The sequence below is a fragment of the Choloepus didactylus genome, chromosome 11 (assembly GCF_015220235.1).
Source record: "Choloepus didactylus isolate mChoDid1 chromosome 11, mChoDid1.pri, whole genome shotgun sequence".
In the NCBI taxonomy this organism is placed as follows: Eukaryota; Metazoa; Chordata; class Mammalia; order Pilosa; family Megalonychidae; genus Choloepus; species Choloepus didactylus.
The window spans coordinates 51176828-51196060 of NC_051317.1; the positions used below are offsets into that span (position 1 = coordinate 51176828).

At 35.3% G+C, this 19233-nt stretch overlaps 1 pseudogene; it reads left to right on the plus strand.

The window, feature by feature from the left end:
* Positions 1-11798: 11798 nt before the first annotated feature.
* Positions 11799-18953, plus strand: LOC119506010 (annotated as a pseudogene).
* Positions 18954-19233: the final 280 nt, after the last annotated feature.

The following is a 19233-nucleotide window of genomic DNA, read 5'->3' on the forward strand; positions in this document are numbered from 1 at the left end:
TCTCTGGATAAAATATAAACAACTATCTGAAGGCACTGCACAGTGACCCAGACAGAAACCAGAGGGGAGAGTCTACACTTGGAAGAACGGAGAGCAACAGGAGATTCACGACTTAATACTACTTGTAAACTGAGGATAGGTCCCAGTAAACACCAGGCGTGGCAAACCAAATTCGGGTGGAAACCCATAGTCTTACTGGCTTGAAGAATCAAAGCACAGAGTTCAGGGCAACAGAAGCTGAACCATTTTGAGATTTGCAAGAGATGACCAGTCGTCCTTTGAGCGAATCTTAAGAAAAGGGGTGGCTCTGGAGCTCTAGAAGGGGACATCATGGATGGATCCTGCCTGGGTGGTCTTGGATCCTGTCCAAGAGGAGTGACTGGAAGAAGAGGATCCACAAGAGCAGTGGGCCACTGTATGCCCAGAGGAAGCACTGAGGAGGCTATGCTCACCAGAAGGGAAGTGCATCTGGAAGTTCCCAGCTGGCAGTTCTCTTACACTAAATTATAATGGTCCAGTCATGTTAGCCTCTTCTTGTCCCTAACTTCTCTTCCCATTCCCAGTTCTCAGTCCATTCAAGCTGAATACTACCCACCAGCTTCACCTTCAGCTACTGGCCAACTGTCTGCCCACATTTACTTTTTGAAAGTATTTATGCTGCCAGATGACATACCCGAAGACTGTAGCAATTTACACCCTCACCAGTACTGTATATGAGTACCCATACCTTTACTTTAATAGGCACAAGATATTATTACATTGTTTAGTTTTCTAATCTTCATTGACAATGATGTTTCACATTTTTATAAGCTTTGCCTTGATGAATAATTAATTAGTTATATGGTTGTATCTTAATTGAATACTTGCATCATTTTCGGTAGATTTTGTCTTCATAATTTTGGCCATTTTTATACTGGGTTGTTTAGCTTTCCTTTCATATATTTGAAGGCTATTTGTTTTAATGTTAGTGTTTCTGGTGTTCTCTATTAGGTTGTCTCCAAATTTACCTTTGACATAATCTTTAGGCAATATTTTGGTATAATTATAAACATACTATTATATAAATGTATAATGAGAGAAGGAAGATGAATATATAATTAGGTTCATCATTAATATTGGGATAATCATTCTTAAGAAAATCTATTAACTGAAATGAACAGTTTTTTTTTTTCTTTAATTTACATGGAATATCCTTTTTATTATGTATGGCAATCTAGCACTTCTGATAAGAAAAAGTTTTTGCCTCTTGTCAGTGGCTGTTTCAGGCAGAGATCAAAGGAAGAATATGCAACATAGATCCAAAACACCGAAGAAAGATCAGAAGCAGGAAATCAAAAAGGAGTTTCCCCTGAGATTCCATTTTCTCATTTCTTCTTAACATGGTGAAGAATCAAAATACTAAATACCAAATTCTGAGAAAAAGATTAACTGAAAATCATTTGAATAATTTCAAAGCTCAATCACATTCTATCATCAGATTTAACATTTAATAATCTCATAATTTTTTTGTCACCTCTATCTCAATGGCATTATCTTTCTCTGTTTTATTACTGTTGTTTCACCAATGTGTCTGTATGTAAGCGCATGTAAGGGATTCTTTGAAATATTGTATTACAATTTGTACAATGCTTAACATTAATTATTTCATTTAATCTTTATAGAATTAAGAGGTGTGAGGAATATTTTTCACATTTTACAACTGAGAAAAACACATCACAAAAGGCTAAGTGACTCCTGAAATATCACCCAATGAATAGAATAAAAGAACTCTGCCTGAAAGTCCATTCTTCTACTTTTGGGTGAAGTTACCTTTCCAAACATAATTTATTCTTCTTCACATGTGCTTGACTACTTTCCATATTTCAGTCACCATGCCAGTGTTGTTTTCTCCCAAAGGACAACTTGTAGTTTGTTTCCTGTCTATGCTATTACTAAGTTATCATAATGCAAAAATAGCCAGAGTTAGGGAAAAGGATAAAGCTAAACTTTAGAACACAGGCTCTGTTCTCATTATCATCTTATCAATGTCCAAGCAAATTATTACATTTAACATTTACAAGGAAAATATTTAATTCTGTATTAATTAGTTTCCATTTATTGTCATTTAAAAATACATGAAACATAACTGGATTATAATAAATTCACACATGAAAATAATTTGAACATTAATCAGTTTAAACCTGCCCAGTTTTATCAGAAATACTTGTTCTATTTCTTAAGAAAAGCAGAATCTTTTTTGTTTTCTTTTATGAATAGAATATGCATCTTCTTTTAAAACTAAAAAAAGATGCCTAATAATTGTTTTATTTAAATACATAGGACAAAATATCATATTTCATGTAATTTTTTGCATCTGAAATCATGAGAGCCAAGTTTCTAGAATAAAAAGGAGTAATCAGTCCATCTTATCTTAATAATCATGATGGTTAAAACTAAGTGGAAAAAGAAATTTAACAAATAAATGATAAAGAATATGAGAAAATCTAAAGTGTGGACCTGGACTATTGTTGTACTTGTTATCTGTTAAACAGCTATAGATACAGTTTTAAACATATATAATCAATGAGGTAATGTTTATTTGAGAGAGAAACATATAAGGAAGCACCAAACTGTTTTAATATATATGGCATGAATGCAAAACTAAGTGGTACTCTGTAAATCCTTGACATGAGTATATTAACTAATGAGTGGGATAATAGAAACTGCCTGAAATTGCATTTAATCTCTTTAAAATACTACAAATGGGAGCAAATAAGTTCACAGGAAAATCTCCTATAAGAAGTGAGTATATGCTCTAATCAGTCTCTTGCTTCTAATTATAACATAATGGCAGGTGCTTGGAGTGGTAGGCAATTAAATTTCATAATTTCAATTTCTGTTCACCAAATGAACAATCATTAGAGGGGATAAATGAAAGATTACATAACCCAGGTCATTATTGTTGTTTAATATTCATAATTAACTTAGGTAATTATGTACTAACTGAGGCTGGTCTTGAGTTTTGTTTTCCAGGTGTGCCCTTCTGACCAATAATGGGAAATGAGAAGGGAATTTGGAAGCTTTTTAAAAGTTCTCTAGATGGATTAATTCAAACCTTTTAAGAAAGTATCATAAAAGTTCACTTTTCAGTTTTTAATATCATTCTAAACATTATTCTACAAATATTTATTCAAATTTCTCCTAATGTATGGTGATGTGGTCTAGGTACTACCAGTGTTGAAGAAGAAAGATGAGGTCCTGCTTTTAAGTAGATGGGTGTTCTAGTTGTGGGGCACACAATACACAAGTAAAATATAATTAACTATGATTTCAGATAGTGATAAAAACAATGGAAAAGAAAGCTGCCTTACTAGAGGAACCAGAAAACCAACACAGATTGGGTGGTCAGGGAAGATTTTGTTGTGGATAGATTCATAAACTCAATAACAAGAAGAACTCAGCCCATAGGTAGACCTGGGATGACAGGACTTTCTGGAAAGAGGGAACAGCAAGGATGAGACCCTAAGCCAGGAACAAATTCAGAGTAACACGCAGAATTCTTGCATGACTTGAACATATTGAGGAAGAGATGAATGGCAATTGATGTACATAGAAATATGAAATATATCCTACCTTCAGTGTAGTGGACTACAAAATTTAGGGGCTACAAAAGACAAATATGCCTCTATTGTCTGTCCTGAACCATCATTAAAAGATAAAGCATTTTATTACCTAATCAAGGGAAAGCAGGAGCTCTTTTCCAACTGGTGCATCAAAGTGTGCCAAGTGAGTGTTTATATTTTACATCATGATGAGAAATTTTGATTTTACTATTTTAATGGGAAAAAATAGAACCAGGGCATATGTTTCACAATTTACGTATCTCATAATCTGTACTTGGGACACAATACATTTTAGTACTCTGGTTTTTGTGTGGAGTAGAAAAAGGCATACAAAACTTGACTCTATGAGTCTGCACTCTGATAACGGGGCATGTTACGGGGCTTGTACTCTGACAGGTTAGCAGAGGTAATTGAAGGCATAATTAGAATGGCTTTGCCAGTATTCTGAATCTGATGCCAACACTAAGTCTATGTTCTAAGGCAAAGCAATGGATCTAATTTTAACTGATTTCCTAGTTGTCCTAGAAAATTTATAAAGAAAAGATTTTGACCTTTGAGATTTCATCAGTTATTGAAAATTGGATAACAACTCTATAATACACTCTAAGAGCTTCAGGGTCTTCATGGAGTTGAGGTTGTTTCTCAGAGGGTGACACTGAGCTGATCAAGCCCAGCTAGAGGGGTGACAGTGGTCACACTACTGAGACGAACGACTCAAAACCTTGCTTTCTGATTCAGGATCCTTTCAGTTGCATGGGACAGAAAGCCAATTTTGCCAATACTACATGTTGCTACACTCAGGACCTACTCCAGTATTTTGATAGTGCCATGGAGGCTGAAAAGAAAGGAAAATAAAATGTTCCCAATATTTCCTCAAAGCCAAGTTCTTTCAAATAGGCACACTAGATGTGAAGACAGAAGTGAACAGTGTGAAATAACATTGATCTGGGAAGAGACTATCTTTTTACAAGCATAGTGGCAGAAGCATATGGTTCTGAGAAATTGCAGTGGAGTTTCTAGTGCACTGTCTCCAACATCATGTAAGTTGCAAGATGGGCAGAGATATGGCAAAATCACTTCTTCTGGCTAGCAGAGTCAAAGATTTTTCCTTGTTCATCCCATACATTTTTTTATATATTTATCGAGGTTGTTCACATACCATACAATTATCCAAAGATTCAAAGTGTACAATCAATCAATTGCCCCCAGTACCATCATATAGCTGTGCATCCATCACCACGATTAATTTTTGTTCCAATTTTTAGAACATTTTCATTACTCCAGAAAATAAATACAAACAAAAAAAGGAAACTCAAATCCTCCCATACCCCTAACTACCCTCCTCCATTGTTGACTCATATATTGGTATAGTACATTTGTTACTGTTGATGAAAGAATGGTAAAATACTTCTAACTGTAGTACATAGTTTGCAATAGGTATATTTTTTCCCTATATGCCCCTCTATTACTTTTTTAAACTTCATAATACTATTTAATTTTCAAATAATTATAGTCATCTTATTTGATATTACAAAATAGTGGCCATGTTATAAATTTTACAGATGAGGATATTGTTGCACTACTCTCACCATACGTAGGTTGCAGAATAAATCTGAATACAGATCTATACTTCCCCTTCTTCCTCCTTTGTATATTTACAAACATGCCTACACATAACCCTTGCTATTCAAATTATTTTTATCTGAACTAAGGAACTAAATGCATTGAGATAATTTTGTTTTATTTATAGGAATTTTCACTGTAAACTATACAAGCATAGGGATCAGAAAGTAAATAGAATTTTTTTTTTTTTTTTTTTTTTTTTTTTTTTTTTTTTTGCTAAACCCTCTATCTGAACTCAGAAGCTAAAACGGTTCAGTATTTTCATGTAACTATGCAATAAATAGCAAATCTTGGGTCCACAATTAGTGTTCTTTTGTTTCAGTGTATGAAATAGAAGTTAATAATTGCCACTCAAATTTAGTGGTTCAATGACTATAATAACAGGTGTTTCTTCATATATAAAAAGACATTTCACCAACACTGCTACCTATATGCCTTTGCTCTATATATCTTATGTCTATCTACAGACAATGGCATCTAATTTACACCAACCAATAAAAAATAATTGAGAATACACATTTTTCAATGGTCTCAAAAAGTATAAAAGTATTCCTTTGGATTTTCAAAAGAAGTCGATATTTTCAGATTTAAATTTAATAGTTTTTAATTATTCTTAGTTTAATTCCTGTTTTATCAATTAGGAAACTAAGAGTCATCTTACAAGTTAAATGAGATGACCACATTTACAATCAGCAAGTCAGAAAAGTGAGGCAAGTATCTTCTGACTTGTAGTGTTTCAGAAAGAATGCCATATGATAAACCTCAATTATACATTTGAAATAGAGTGAAAGAAATGGTAGAATGGAATAGGATGTGATACCAAGTACATTTTCTCCTTCATAATGTCACCATTCTGCAATGTCTGTTTATTTTTCTCTGAAATATGGAATTAAAAATAATTTAATATGGGTTTGTGTCTTAAGATGACTATAATAAAGCCAAACTTATATTCAGTGGTCACTACATGGCTTAAAAAATGCATCTTCATCTAATATTATGGAACCTTTCTCCATATCTCTCTCTCCTTTCCCAGTTTCTCTGTCAGTAGGGCTCCCTTTAGTATCTCAAGTAGGGCAAGTCTTTTATTAGCAAAATATCACAGCATGTGTTTGTGAAAAATTTAAGCTCTCCCTCAAATTTGAAGGAGAGCTTTGCTGGATAAAGTATTCTGCGTTGGCAATTTTACTCTCTCAGAATTTTAAATATGTTGTGCCACTACCTTATCACCTCCATGGTGGCTGCAGAGTAGTCACTACTTAGTCTTATGTTTTTTCCTTTGTATGTGGCCAATTGCTTTTCTCTTGCTGCTTTCAGAACTTGCTCCTTCTCTTCAGCGTTTGACAGTCTGATCAGAATATGTCTCAGAGTGGGTTTATTTGGATTTATTCTATTTGGAGTTTACTGGACATTTATGCTTTGTGTATTTATGTTGTGTAGGTTTGGGAAATTTTCCCCAACAATTTCTTTGAAAACTCTTTCTGGACCTTTACCCTTCTCTTCCCCTTCTGGGACACCAATGAGTCTTATATTTGGGTCTTTTATTTTATCTATCATATCTCTGAGGTCCATTTCATTTTTTTTAATTTTTTCCCTATTCTTTCTTTTGTTCTTTCCTTTTCCATTTTGTTGTACTCCAGGTCACTGATTCATTGTTCAGCTTCCTCTAGTCTTGTACTATGAATATCCAGAATCTTTTTAATTTGGTCAACAGTTTCTTTTATTTCCATAAGATCATCTATTTTTTTATTTACTCTTGCAATGTCTTCTTTATGCTCTTCTAGGGTCTTCTTCATGTCCTTTATATCCTGTGCCATGTCTTATTGTTTATCTTTAGTTCTTTGATTAATTGATCCAAGTTCTGCGTCTCCTCTGATCTTTTCATTTGGGTGTTTGGGTTTGGGTTATCCATATTGTCTGGTTTTTTCATAGGCTTTAAAATTTTCTGTTGTTTTTGGCCTCTTGGCATTTGCTTAACTTGATAGGGTTCTTTTAGGATGTGTATGCTAATTCAAATACTTCTCTCTAATTTGTCAGATCTACAGCTTGGTGGCATACATTTTCTCTAGCTAACCAGCAGGTAGTGTCTGTGAGCCACCTATTCCCCTCAAGCCAGTTCTCCCCGACTTTTATCTTCGTGGTGTGTGGGGCTCTGATGCTTGTGGAGTCCAATTAGTGCCCCAATTTTGCATATGTAGTTGGTGCTGTCCGCCCTGAATGTGGAGTGTGTGTCTGAGCAGTTAGGGAGCAAGGGCAGCTTTAACAATCACACCACGCAGGTGTTGCTGGAGATTTAAGGCTTTTCCAAGAGTCTAAACCTTCAGTTCAGTCTTGCCACCGACTGTCTCTGCCACTGACCCACAAGTCCTTGGTATTGGCATATGGTCCCCGGGATTTCCAAGTGGATCCCTCTTCTAAGCCGTGCCCTTCTAAGGCTTCTGCTGAGGGAAAGTTGTGCTACATTACAAGTGTGTGCCAACCCTCAATGGAAGTTCTGGGCCGCAGGGCCTTGTAGGGGCGTTCCCAGCCTGCTGCAAGGACCGCTGAATGGGGGGTGTCAATCTCCCTGCCTTTGCACCGCTCTGCCTTTCCAGCTCTGGGACAATCAGCTGCAGGTGTGCAAAAGGCCACTGTCCATGCCCGATTCTGTGGTGTGTGCTCATGGTGCTGGAAACACTTCCTCTCGCCCTGGGTTTTTTTGGCTCAGCTCTGGGCTGTGGCTCTGGCACTGGGTAGGAGTGTTCCCAGCCCACCAGGAAGATGGCTGCAAGGTGTGTGTTTTTTTTCCCCTTTTGGATAATCTCTGCCTGCCTTGCTCCAAGACAATTAGTAGCAGGTGTATGAAAGGCTATCGTCCATGCCAGATACTGAGGCACACTGACAGGTAGTGAGGTGCCATTCCTGCCATGCTTCCCTGTGCAGTTTTTGCTGCCATATCTGCAGCCACTTTTGGGTTTTTAAAAAAGAACTAGTCCAGCTCCAAATGTGCTTACTCACTTATTTCAGAATACAGACTCCCAGTTTCATCAAGTGCACGGTCCCTGTGGATTAGCAGACCTTGTCCAGCTGGTGCATCACTGGAACTGGTGTTCTGGGTCACTTTCTGACTTTTATCTAGTATTTTTCACTGAGATGTTTTTTTTTTTTTTTCCTGTCTCTCCTAACCGCCATATTCCAGAGATCCAGATCCACACTTTTTACTTACAGATTTTATGCTGTGGGTTTGGGCATTCCTCCCAATTCATGTTGGAGTATGATGAGTGGACAGTCATGTTTGTCTCCCTGCAGTTATTCTGGCTTATTTACTAGTTGTTTCTGGTTTTTTTTTTTTTAGTTGTTCCAGGGGGGTTACTTGGCTTCCACTCCTCACTATGCTGCCATCTTAGATCTCCCCATCCCATACATTTTTAAACCAATCTAGTAACCAGTAATAAATCACTTTGTAATTAAGCTAGCTAGTGTAGATTTTATTGAAGCAATAGAAAAAAACAGTTACCTGATAATCCAGTTTATCTGGGTTAAGCAAATAAAATAATGTATTGACCCAGGAAAATAAAAATAAACTTAAGATATCTTCAGAAATGGCTGTATCTGGAGGCTTAAAGAGCTTTTCAATTTCTTCCTCTCTGCAGCATTCACACAATCTATTGGTGTTGCAAATCCAAACTGACATTATCCATGTACTTTTTAATCTCAATAGAAAGGAAAAAAAAATACTTTCACCCATATTCCACAAAATGTCATGGGAATGAGTGTCTCTGATTAACTGCTCTCCCAGATGCCTCCTGAAAACAAACACTGTGGCTTGGTTGTAAAATAAACTGATTGACTGGTGTTTGGTAGGTACCCACTTCTGTAGCAAGGGTGAGCAAGTCTTCAGCCCTACTTGGATTACAACTAGGAGAGTGGAGAGGGGTGATTTCCCAAAGAATACATATGAATCAATACCAAAATAAGGGAATGGATGCTAGGCCAGAAAACATAAGAACAGAATCTTTTCATCTCTGTCACACACATACATCCATTACATTAAATACTTCAGTTTCAAAAGTGCAGAAATTTATTTTGTTGATTTATGCTAACAAACATAGAAATCAGATTTGTTTTATTTGATACAAATTTTAAAACACCAAAAGATTTTATTTAAAGAAGAGCAAGAGATCTCAGATTCTGGGTTTTATCTGGAACAATTTCAAAAGTTGCAATTCTTAGAAAGTCTTACTATTTGGCAATGTCCTTTATGACATGCTTTATAATCAAGGTTTTTGTAACTAAATATCTCTAGGTTCAAATCCTGACTCAGCCACTTCAATATGTCCTTCAATAATGTAACTTTCATAAACTTTGGTCTCTTTGGTTTCAAAATGTCAATAATAGTGCTAACTTTGGACTGTTTTAAGAAATAAGGAAAATAAATTCATAAGGCAAATTATTTGTCCAACATATTTCATCTTCTGTCACAATTATTAATTCTATATGAGTGAAGGTTGAAAATGAATACATTAGCAGAGACAAAAGATAGCATCTCAGAGAATCTGGATTTCACAGAATTTGATATCATGAAAAAAGACTACTCTCTGTGTTTCATATTGTATGCCTTATATATTGATAAAATTGTAAAGATTATCTTTAATTGATGTTATACGACACTGGCTTATATGTTAAAATTACAGTATCATCTAGTTGAAACATAACAGGTGCAGATAATGGGTACCAAAATTTTCCACATTTCTTCTCTCTCATTACTGTGACTAAATATTTGTATGAATCAAATAAAATGAGCCAATATTAATATGTTAATTAGTATACATAAGGTCATCCTTATGACAAGATGAGGCTAGGTTACATTACCTGAATCCGTTCCACCAATATTATTTTGCAGGGATATTAAAGCTAAGTGAACTACATGTGATAAATTTGATGGCAGAAAAATATAACATGAAACATAGTAAATGAAGTGACTAAAATAGTATTAAAAAAGTTGATACAATACTATTGCCTTGGTAAATTAGAGAACACATTTCTGGTCAGATTGTGTTATGAACTGTTTGAATATAAATTCTTCATAGACATCCTCTGAATATTACCTCCTTTGAAAATGAATATGCTAATGGTAGGTGTGAATTTATTACTATATAAATAGAACAAATACAACAAAACACTCACTGGCTATATTATGATAACCTAATGAAGGAAAATACCAATATGCATTTGTCTATATTAAAAGTTTAGTCAAAATATTTTATAGTTAAGTGACATATCATTAAAATATGAAAGGAGTTAAATAAAAAGCAAGATATTCTTGAATATAAAACAGTAATTGAAGAAGGCTCCCAAAGTGTCTTCCCCTTTCAACTTCTTAATTTTTTATTATTATGCCTTGCTCTGGGCTTCTACACTAACTATTTAAGCGAACTAAATAATAAAAATTGAAGAAGCAACAAAGATCATCAGGGATGGAGGGAAGGCAGAGTTGCACACAGAAAGAAGAGGAGAAAATATTCCAAAATAATATAGTTTTTGAAAATGAAAATACTACAAAGTAAAATAATGATACTGAAAAGCAATTCCCTGTACGTATGAGGAAAACAGATCCAAGACTGAGAGGAGACTCAACCCAGATTTTAGAATTCCTCTAGGTAATAACTTAGTATGTCCCTTCTTCCTAGTCCCTGACATAAACATCTTTCTGGAATATTCATAGTATACCTAAGTTTTAATTTGCTATGTTGTTTAATTATTACATTTGGTCCTACTTTATATGATACATCATATGCTAAGAACTAAGAATACAATGATGAAGAAGATCGTGGGTTCATCTTAAATTGTTTTACAGAGCACGGGCTGGGAGGAGTGGACCTTAAAAGCAGGCCCATGAGAGTGCAGTGGCCTTGGCAGGCTGTGCTGGGGAGAATAATATCCCCAAATGTGCCCATGCCCTAATTCTTGGAGCCTGTGAGTATGTTATCACACATGGCAAGCGGAAAGAGTTGCAGATGGATTCAAGTTTGCGAATCTGCTGATCTAGGACTAGGAATGTCATCCTGGATGATCTAGGTTAGCCTAAGATTATCAAAAGCGTCCTATAAGTGAAAGAGGGGGCAGGAGAGACAGTGTCAGAGTGAGTGTGAGGGAGCCTCCACTGACCATTGCTGGCTTTAAAGATTAAAGTGGCCATGATTCACATCAGGCACCCTCTAGAAGCTAAAAAGTCAACAAAATGGGCGCGCTTATAGCCTCAGCAAGGAATACAGCCATTGAAAGGAGTTTGCGTGTGTGTGTGTGTGTGTGTGTGTGTGTGTGAGAGAGAGAGAGAGAGAGAGAGAGACTGAAAGAGAGAGGCAGAGACCAGAGACAGAGACAGAGAGAGAGAGGCTGGGGCTGATCCTATTTACACTTTAGAAATATTGCTCATGCTGCCCATGGAGAACAGAATGGTAGGTGTCACACAAAAATTAGGACAGCTTTCATTGATTCAGGGGAAAGACAGAAACATAACCTTGACTAGAATTCTGACAAGTAGGTTAGACACAAGGTGCTAGAAATCCTAAGTAGTTCCCATTTTTGTAATCGCAAATGGTTGGTGGTCCACACCTGTATTCTGATCCTTGGTCTCAAGTAAGAGTCATTCTCGGATAGAAATAGGTTAGCTGTCCAGAAATTCCCAGGATAGTTTTTATGTGTGGAAATCATAGATATTCCCTTGAAAATATGATTTTATAAGTACATTTTTACTTGATATTTTGTGGACTAATCAAAAGAGCATTGCAATGGATTCAAAAGGGCTTTCCTCTATTTCCATTCCTGTTTCTAAATAATTAGAAAAATTCAAAACCTCTCTGGGACCTATTATCCTTATAGGGAAATTAGATGATTTGGAATTGTTTGAATTAAATAAAATTGCCAATATCTAGCAAATTTTAACCTCTAAAATTAGAAAATTTCTATGGTTCTACCTGAATATTTTCAGTTACAACATCATGCATATCATTTTTCTACTTGTAAGATGATCAAAAATTCAGGTAAATATATTTAATTTTGAGGACAATGGAAAACAAAGCAAACAGTTTTGGGTACTTACATAAAATGACTTACACAGGCATATCAAAAATCTATAATCAGAATTTTACTATTGCAAAGAACCTATTTTACCAGCCCTTTATTTCTGCCACACATTTTCAGATGCATTAGGCACATATCTAAGGATAGATTATTGTTTAATAAATATATATGATGCTCATAATTATCAGAACAAAAAGTTGAAATTAATTTCTTGGCAAATGATTTCTTTCTTTTCATAATTTTAACAATGTGAGGTCCCATGTTCATTATTTCTTACAATAAAACTTCTATAGAATGCCTTAGGTAATTGGCCTGTAATGATAATTTTCTCTTTGCCTAAGAAAATTACTTCTAGTTTTTAGTTTCTTCCTAATCTTATGGGAATGATTCACCTTGCCAATTCATTTGTTTTGGATTTCCCATTTTAATTAGTCTCAATTTAATTACAATTGATTGAGTTGAAATATCAAACATCAAACTACTCATATGAATAAGAAAATCTCATCATCCCAATAAAGATTGCCTACACTCAAGAGAAAAATATCCAAATAACTCCTTTTTGTGTACTTACATGAGTGAGCATCCATATATTAAGGAATAATTGATTTGTTTATAAGAATGATAAAATCAAGCCTGGGATATAAATAATTTTACTCCTGTTTGACTAAAATTCTATACTCTTATTCTCTGTCATTTACATTTGTTTTCACTTCTTTCTCCTAATCAAATGTGTTGATATCATTGAGTATAGTTTAAGGGAAATATAATTGCAATTAGATCTTGTTAAAAAGTTCAGTTCATTCTGTTTTTATTTTCCCAAGTGATTATCACAATAACAGTAATTTCTCCTCCATTCTAGGTCCATCCAGTTTTCTCTGTTGTATAAATGAGATTTAAGGAATTAGTGCCTCAAGAGTATTTTTAGGAGAAATTCTTATTAAATGGTACCATGAGGGAGACATAAATCCAGGACAATTCTTCTAGGAGAACAACTTTTCTTTATTCCCCATCCTGCCTAAATATCAATTAATCCATTTAATGTTCATCCCCAGTTGTGAACAGAATATTTTCAATTTTATTATTTTAGTTGTAAAGGGATTCTTTAATGATAAGAGTACAAAATTTTTCAGCAGAATATAATATATGAGAAGATCAATAGTCAAGGTATGATTAGAATAAAAGAATAACTGTGGAATTTCAATTACAACCACAGTTTTGATTTTAACCCAACTGGGCAATGAATATTTTTAATGTTCTATACTTTTTTTCTTATTTTTAATAAAATATGATTCATTTCAAATGATAATATTTGTTAAATATTTACAAAAATTGTTAAATATTTTCCTGAAATGAAAGACAGTATAAAAATAGTATTTTATTTGAACATAAATTTTCTATATAATATGCATTGTTTGCTATGTAACTTTAAAATAAGATGACTTATTATTAATAAACTTTTGTTTTCATGTATCTAGTTGAATGTCACAATATCATAATAATTTTTGGAATTATATCTGCTTAAATGAGCTATGACTCATTAACTTTTGAGAACTCTTCAATTAAATGAACTTTGAAAGTTTTGTATGCTCTTCCTTCACCAACAAACGTAAAAGTTAGGAAGGTAGATTTTCTTTTTTTCTGGAGTAGTCATTCATTCCAAAATTATGTATTGAGCACGGATTCTGACACGATATAAAAAGCAGTGAATAAATCAGATAAAATCCTTATTCTCCTGGAAGTCATTTTTAGTGTAAGGAGACTAAAATTAAAGTAAAAATATTTAGCAATAGAAATTGTTTAAAATTAATCATACTGTTACCATAAATTTGGCCATCATACAGTGATTAAAATTATGATATAAAATATAAGGAAAAGACAAAGATATTAGAATCAAAGTGTCTGCAGTGTTCTGGTGTTGGCAAGCTACAACCCGTGGAGTTCCGTGGTTTGCCTCTCTTCCTCCCATCACATGGCACTTTCTTTCCCCTTGTGTCTGCTCTTTTGGTTTCCACTAACTTCTGGTTTCTGATTCCTCTTTATAAGACCTGGAATAATACAGATTAACAACCCTGATTCAGTTGGGCCACAATTTAGCTAATAATGGCATCTTTAATTGTCTTATTTATAAATGGGTTCAAACCTACAGGAACACAGATTAAGATTATGAACAACTGTCTGCCAACAAGTTAGATAACCTAGATGAAATAGCTAAGCACACAACCTACCTATACTGACTCAAGAAGAATAGGAGATCTCAATAGGCCAATAACAAATAAAATGGTTGAATCAGTAATAAAAAACCTCCCAAAAAAGAGAAACCCAAGACCAGATAGCTTCACTGGTGAAGTCTACCAAATATTCAAAGAAGAATTAACATTAATACTGATCAAACTCTTCAAAAAAAATTGAAGAAGAGGGAACACTACCCAATTCATTCTGTGTGGCCAGTATCACTCTAACACCAAAGCCATATAATGACATCACAAGAAAAGAAAATTACAGACCAATATCCCTTATGAACATAGAAGAACAATTCTTCAGCAAAATACTATCAAACTAAATCTAACAGCACATTGAAAGGATTATACACCATGATAAAGTGGGATCCATCCCAGTACTGAAAGGGTTGTTGAACATAAGAAAATCAATCAGTGTAATACACCACATTAATAGAATGAAGAAAAAAAAAACAAAACAAAAAAAAAAAAAACAGGCATCTTAATTGATGCAGAAAAGACATTTGAAAATATCCAGCACTATTTATTAACTAAAACACTTGGAAAGCTAGGAATAGAAGGACATTTCCTCAATATGATAAAGGGCATATTTGAAAAACCCATAGCTAACATCGTATTCAACAGTAAAATATTGTAAGCTTTCCTCCTAAGACCAGGAACAAGACAAGGATGACCCCTTTCACCACTGCTATTCATCATTATAATGGAAATTCTAGGCAAGTAAAGAGAAATAAAAGACATCCAAACTGGAAAGGAAGATGTTAAATTATTTCTGTTCAGCCATGACATGATCCTCTATATAGAAAATCTCAAAGAATTTACAAGAAAGCTGTTAGAGCTATTAAACAAATTCAGCAAAGTGGTTAGGTACAAGATCAACAGCAATGAACAATCCAAAAGATAAATCAAGAAAACCATTTTTTTAAATCTAGCAACTGAAAGAATAAAATATCTAGGAATACATTTAGTCAAGGATGTAAAGGATTTGTACATGGAAAGGTACTAAAATAAGAAATGTAAATAAATGGAAAGATACTCCATGTTCATAGATGGGAAGACTTACTATCAGTAAGATATAAATATTACCCAAAGTGATTTACAGAGTCAAAGCAATCCCAATAAAAATTCTAACAACTTTTGTTTGCAGGAATGGAAAACCTAATCATTAAATTTATATGGTAGTTCAAGTGACCCCTATTATCTAAAACCATCTTGAAAATAAAAAAAAAAAAATGGAGGACTCACATTTCAGATTTCAAAATTTATTACCAAGCTACAGTATTCATAACAATGTGGTACTGGTGCAAAGATATATATGTGTGTGTGTGTGTGTGTGTGTGTGTGTGTGTGTGTGTGTGTGTATTCAGAAATAAGCCCTTGCATTTATGGCCAATTGATTTCAGCAAGGGTGCCAAATCCATTCAATGGTAAAAGAATAGTCTTTTCATCAAATGGTGTTGGGATAACTGGATATCCACATGCAAATGAATCAGTGGACCCCTATCTCACTCAATATATGAAACTTACACCAAAATGTCTCTATTACCTAAATGTAAGTGCTAAAACCAAAAAAACTCTTAGAAGAAAGTGGGGAAATATCTTCAGGACCTTATATTAAAGAATGGTCTGCTAGACTTTATACCCAAAACATGTGCAACAGAATAGAGAAATTGGACTTCATCAAATTAAAAACCTTTGTGCATTAAAGGATATTATCAAGAAAGCCAAAATACAACCAACTGCATGGGAGTAATATTTAGAAACCTTGTATCTTATAACAGTTTAATATCTGGAATAGATAAACAACTCCTACAACTCAACAACAAAAAGACAAGCTAATTAAAAATGGGCTAAGACATGAATAGACAACCCTCCCAAAAAGATATACAAATGCCCAATGAGCAAATTTAAAGATGTTTGACATCATTAGCTACTAGGGAAATGCAACTCCAAACCACAAAGTTATGTCACATCACACCCACAAGAATGTACATTATTTAAAAAAAAAAAAAAGGAAAATAATATGCTCTGACAAGGATGCAAAGAAATGGGAACCTCCCCACATTTGTTGGTAGGAATGCAAAATAGAGTCACAGGTATGGAAAACAGTCTGGCAGGCCCTCAAAAAGTTAATCATAAAGTTACAATATGGCTCGGCAACCCTACTCCTGGGTTTATACCCCAAATAATTGAAAACAAAGACAACAAAGACTTAAACAGATATTTGTACATACTCAAATGCCCATCAACAGATGAATGAATGCAAAAAACTTGGTATATACATGCTGTCTAGCAATATTCAGCCCTAAAAGTAAATAAAATTATCATGCCTATTACAATAAGAATTAACTTGAAGACATCATGTTGAGTGAAAAAAGTCAGACACAAAAGGATAGGTATGATTCCATTTATATGAAATTACTGGAATAGACAAGTTTATAGAAACAAACTAGAGATCAGTTTACCAGTAGTGGAGGTGAGGGGGGATGGGGAAGTAATGCACAATGAATGCAATGTTTCTGTTTGGAATGCTGGAAAAGTTTTTGCAATGGATGGTGATGAGGGCAGCACAACATTGTAAATATGATTAACCTCACCAAATTGTATGCTTGGAAATAGTGGAGATGGGGCTTTTTATGTTGTATATATGTCTCCACAATTAAAGAGAGAGTGAAGGGCTACAGTGACAATGACAGTTAAATACAATACCTGATCCTGGACTGGATCCAATAGTAGAGGAGAAAATGACCTAAAGGACATTATTGGGACAGTTGACAAAAGTGGAATACAGACTGTATGATTTATATCAATGCTAAATTTCTTGAACTTGATAATTGCACTTAATTAGAATACACAAGAGACTATCCTTGTTCTTAGGAAATATAAATGGAAGTATTAAGTGTTGAAAGAGTATGATGTATACAATCTACTCCCAAATGTTTTTAAAATAGATATATGAATGAAAGAAAAAGAAAGAAAGAATAGAAATGAAGGAGAGAAGGAAGGAGGGAAGGGAGGAAGAAAGACAAATATAATCATACAACAAATTGGCAAAATGTTAAAAGTTGATAAATGAGAGTATCTGGGTAGGGTAATTATTAGAGTTCTCTATTGATTAGATATTTTAAAAGTTTAAAAATTATATATTCTCAAGGTCAACTTGAACACTCCGGATATTCATGGAAAACACTAGCAAACTGCCACCCTACAAAATGAGAAAGTTTTATATGTTTTTTACAAAGACAGAGAGCTTGGTATAAAACTTTACAAAGGTAACAAAATACAAGAGAGTTCTGATAAATCTCACAAAATAATATTAATGTAGAAATCATTACAAAACATCTCCAAAAAGAATGCATTACTGAATCAAAAATAGTACATGAAGTTCGATCCGTAGCGGGAGCAGAGAGTGGAGACCGGATCCTAGAGAGCAGGGAAGAGCCCCACCGCCGCCGCCCGCCTAGTTACGGTCACACCTGGGAGGAGCCGCAGTGCCGCAGCCCGGCCGAGTCCCCATCAAGCAACCAGGAGCAGCGCTGCGGAGACTCAGCACTCGCCCGCCGCCCCCGCCCTGAGCGTTGGGCACCCCAAGCCTAGCACCACGGACAGCGGCGCAGCGAGCGGCGATCCCGGCGGCGTCACATCGATGGCGCGTGCCGCCGGGACAAGAAAGCCATCGCAAGGAAGATTTGGGGAATGGTAAAATGGTTCAATGTAAGAAACGGATATGATTTCATCAACAGGAATGACATCAAGGAGGATGTGTTTGTATGCCAGACAGCCATAAAGAAGGATAACCCTAGGAAGTAACTTGCAGTGTAGGAGACTGGGAGACTGTGTGGAATTTGATGTTGTTGCAGAAGAAAAGGGGAGGAGGCAGGAACCGTCACAGGCCCTGGTAGCGGTTCAAGTGCAAGGCAGATCAGAAACATTGTAGGGGTCCTCCAAGCAAATATCACAAAATTATCAGAATAGGGAGAGTGGGAGAAAAGAATGAGGGATCAGAGAGTGCTCCCGAAGGCCAGGCCCAACAACGCTGGCCCTACCGCAGGCAGGCGACTATTCCTACCTTACTACATGCGGAGACCCTCGGCATCAAGTATTCAAACCCTCTGGTGCAAGAAGTGATGGAGTGTGCTGGCAACCAGGCTGCAGGAGAACAAGGTAAACCAGTGAGGCAGAATATATATTGGGGTTATAGACCATGATTCGGCAGGGGCCCTTGTCACCAAAGAGAGCCTAGAGAGGACGGCAATGAAGAAGATAAGGAAAATCGAGATGAGCCCCAAGGTCAGCAACCACTTCAACGCCTGTACTGCCATAACTTGAAGTACCAAATTGGAAGCCCAATAGCCCTAAACCACAAGATGGCAAAGAGACAAAAGCAGCTGATCCACCAACTGAGAATTCATGGGCTCCTGAGGCTGAGTAAATGCCAGCTTCCGTCTCTACCATCATCCGGTTTAGTCATCCAATAAGAAGTGCATATGAAATTCCAGCAATAAGAAATGAACAAGAGACTGGAACTGAAGACCTTAAGTGCTTGCTTTTTGCCATTTCACCAGATAACTAGGATTATCTGTGGTATCTATGCTGCTTAGGATTTTTATTAGTTATAGCTAAAGACATCTCTTTTTGGTAATGACAAACGTTTTTTTTTAAAAGACTGATTTTTCTCAACACACCTTTAAAGGTTTTTAAATGGGTTCATA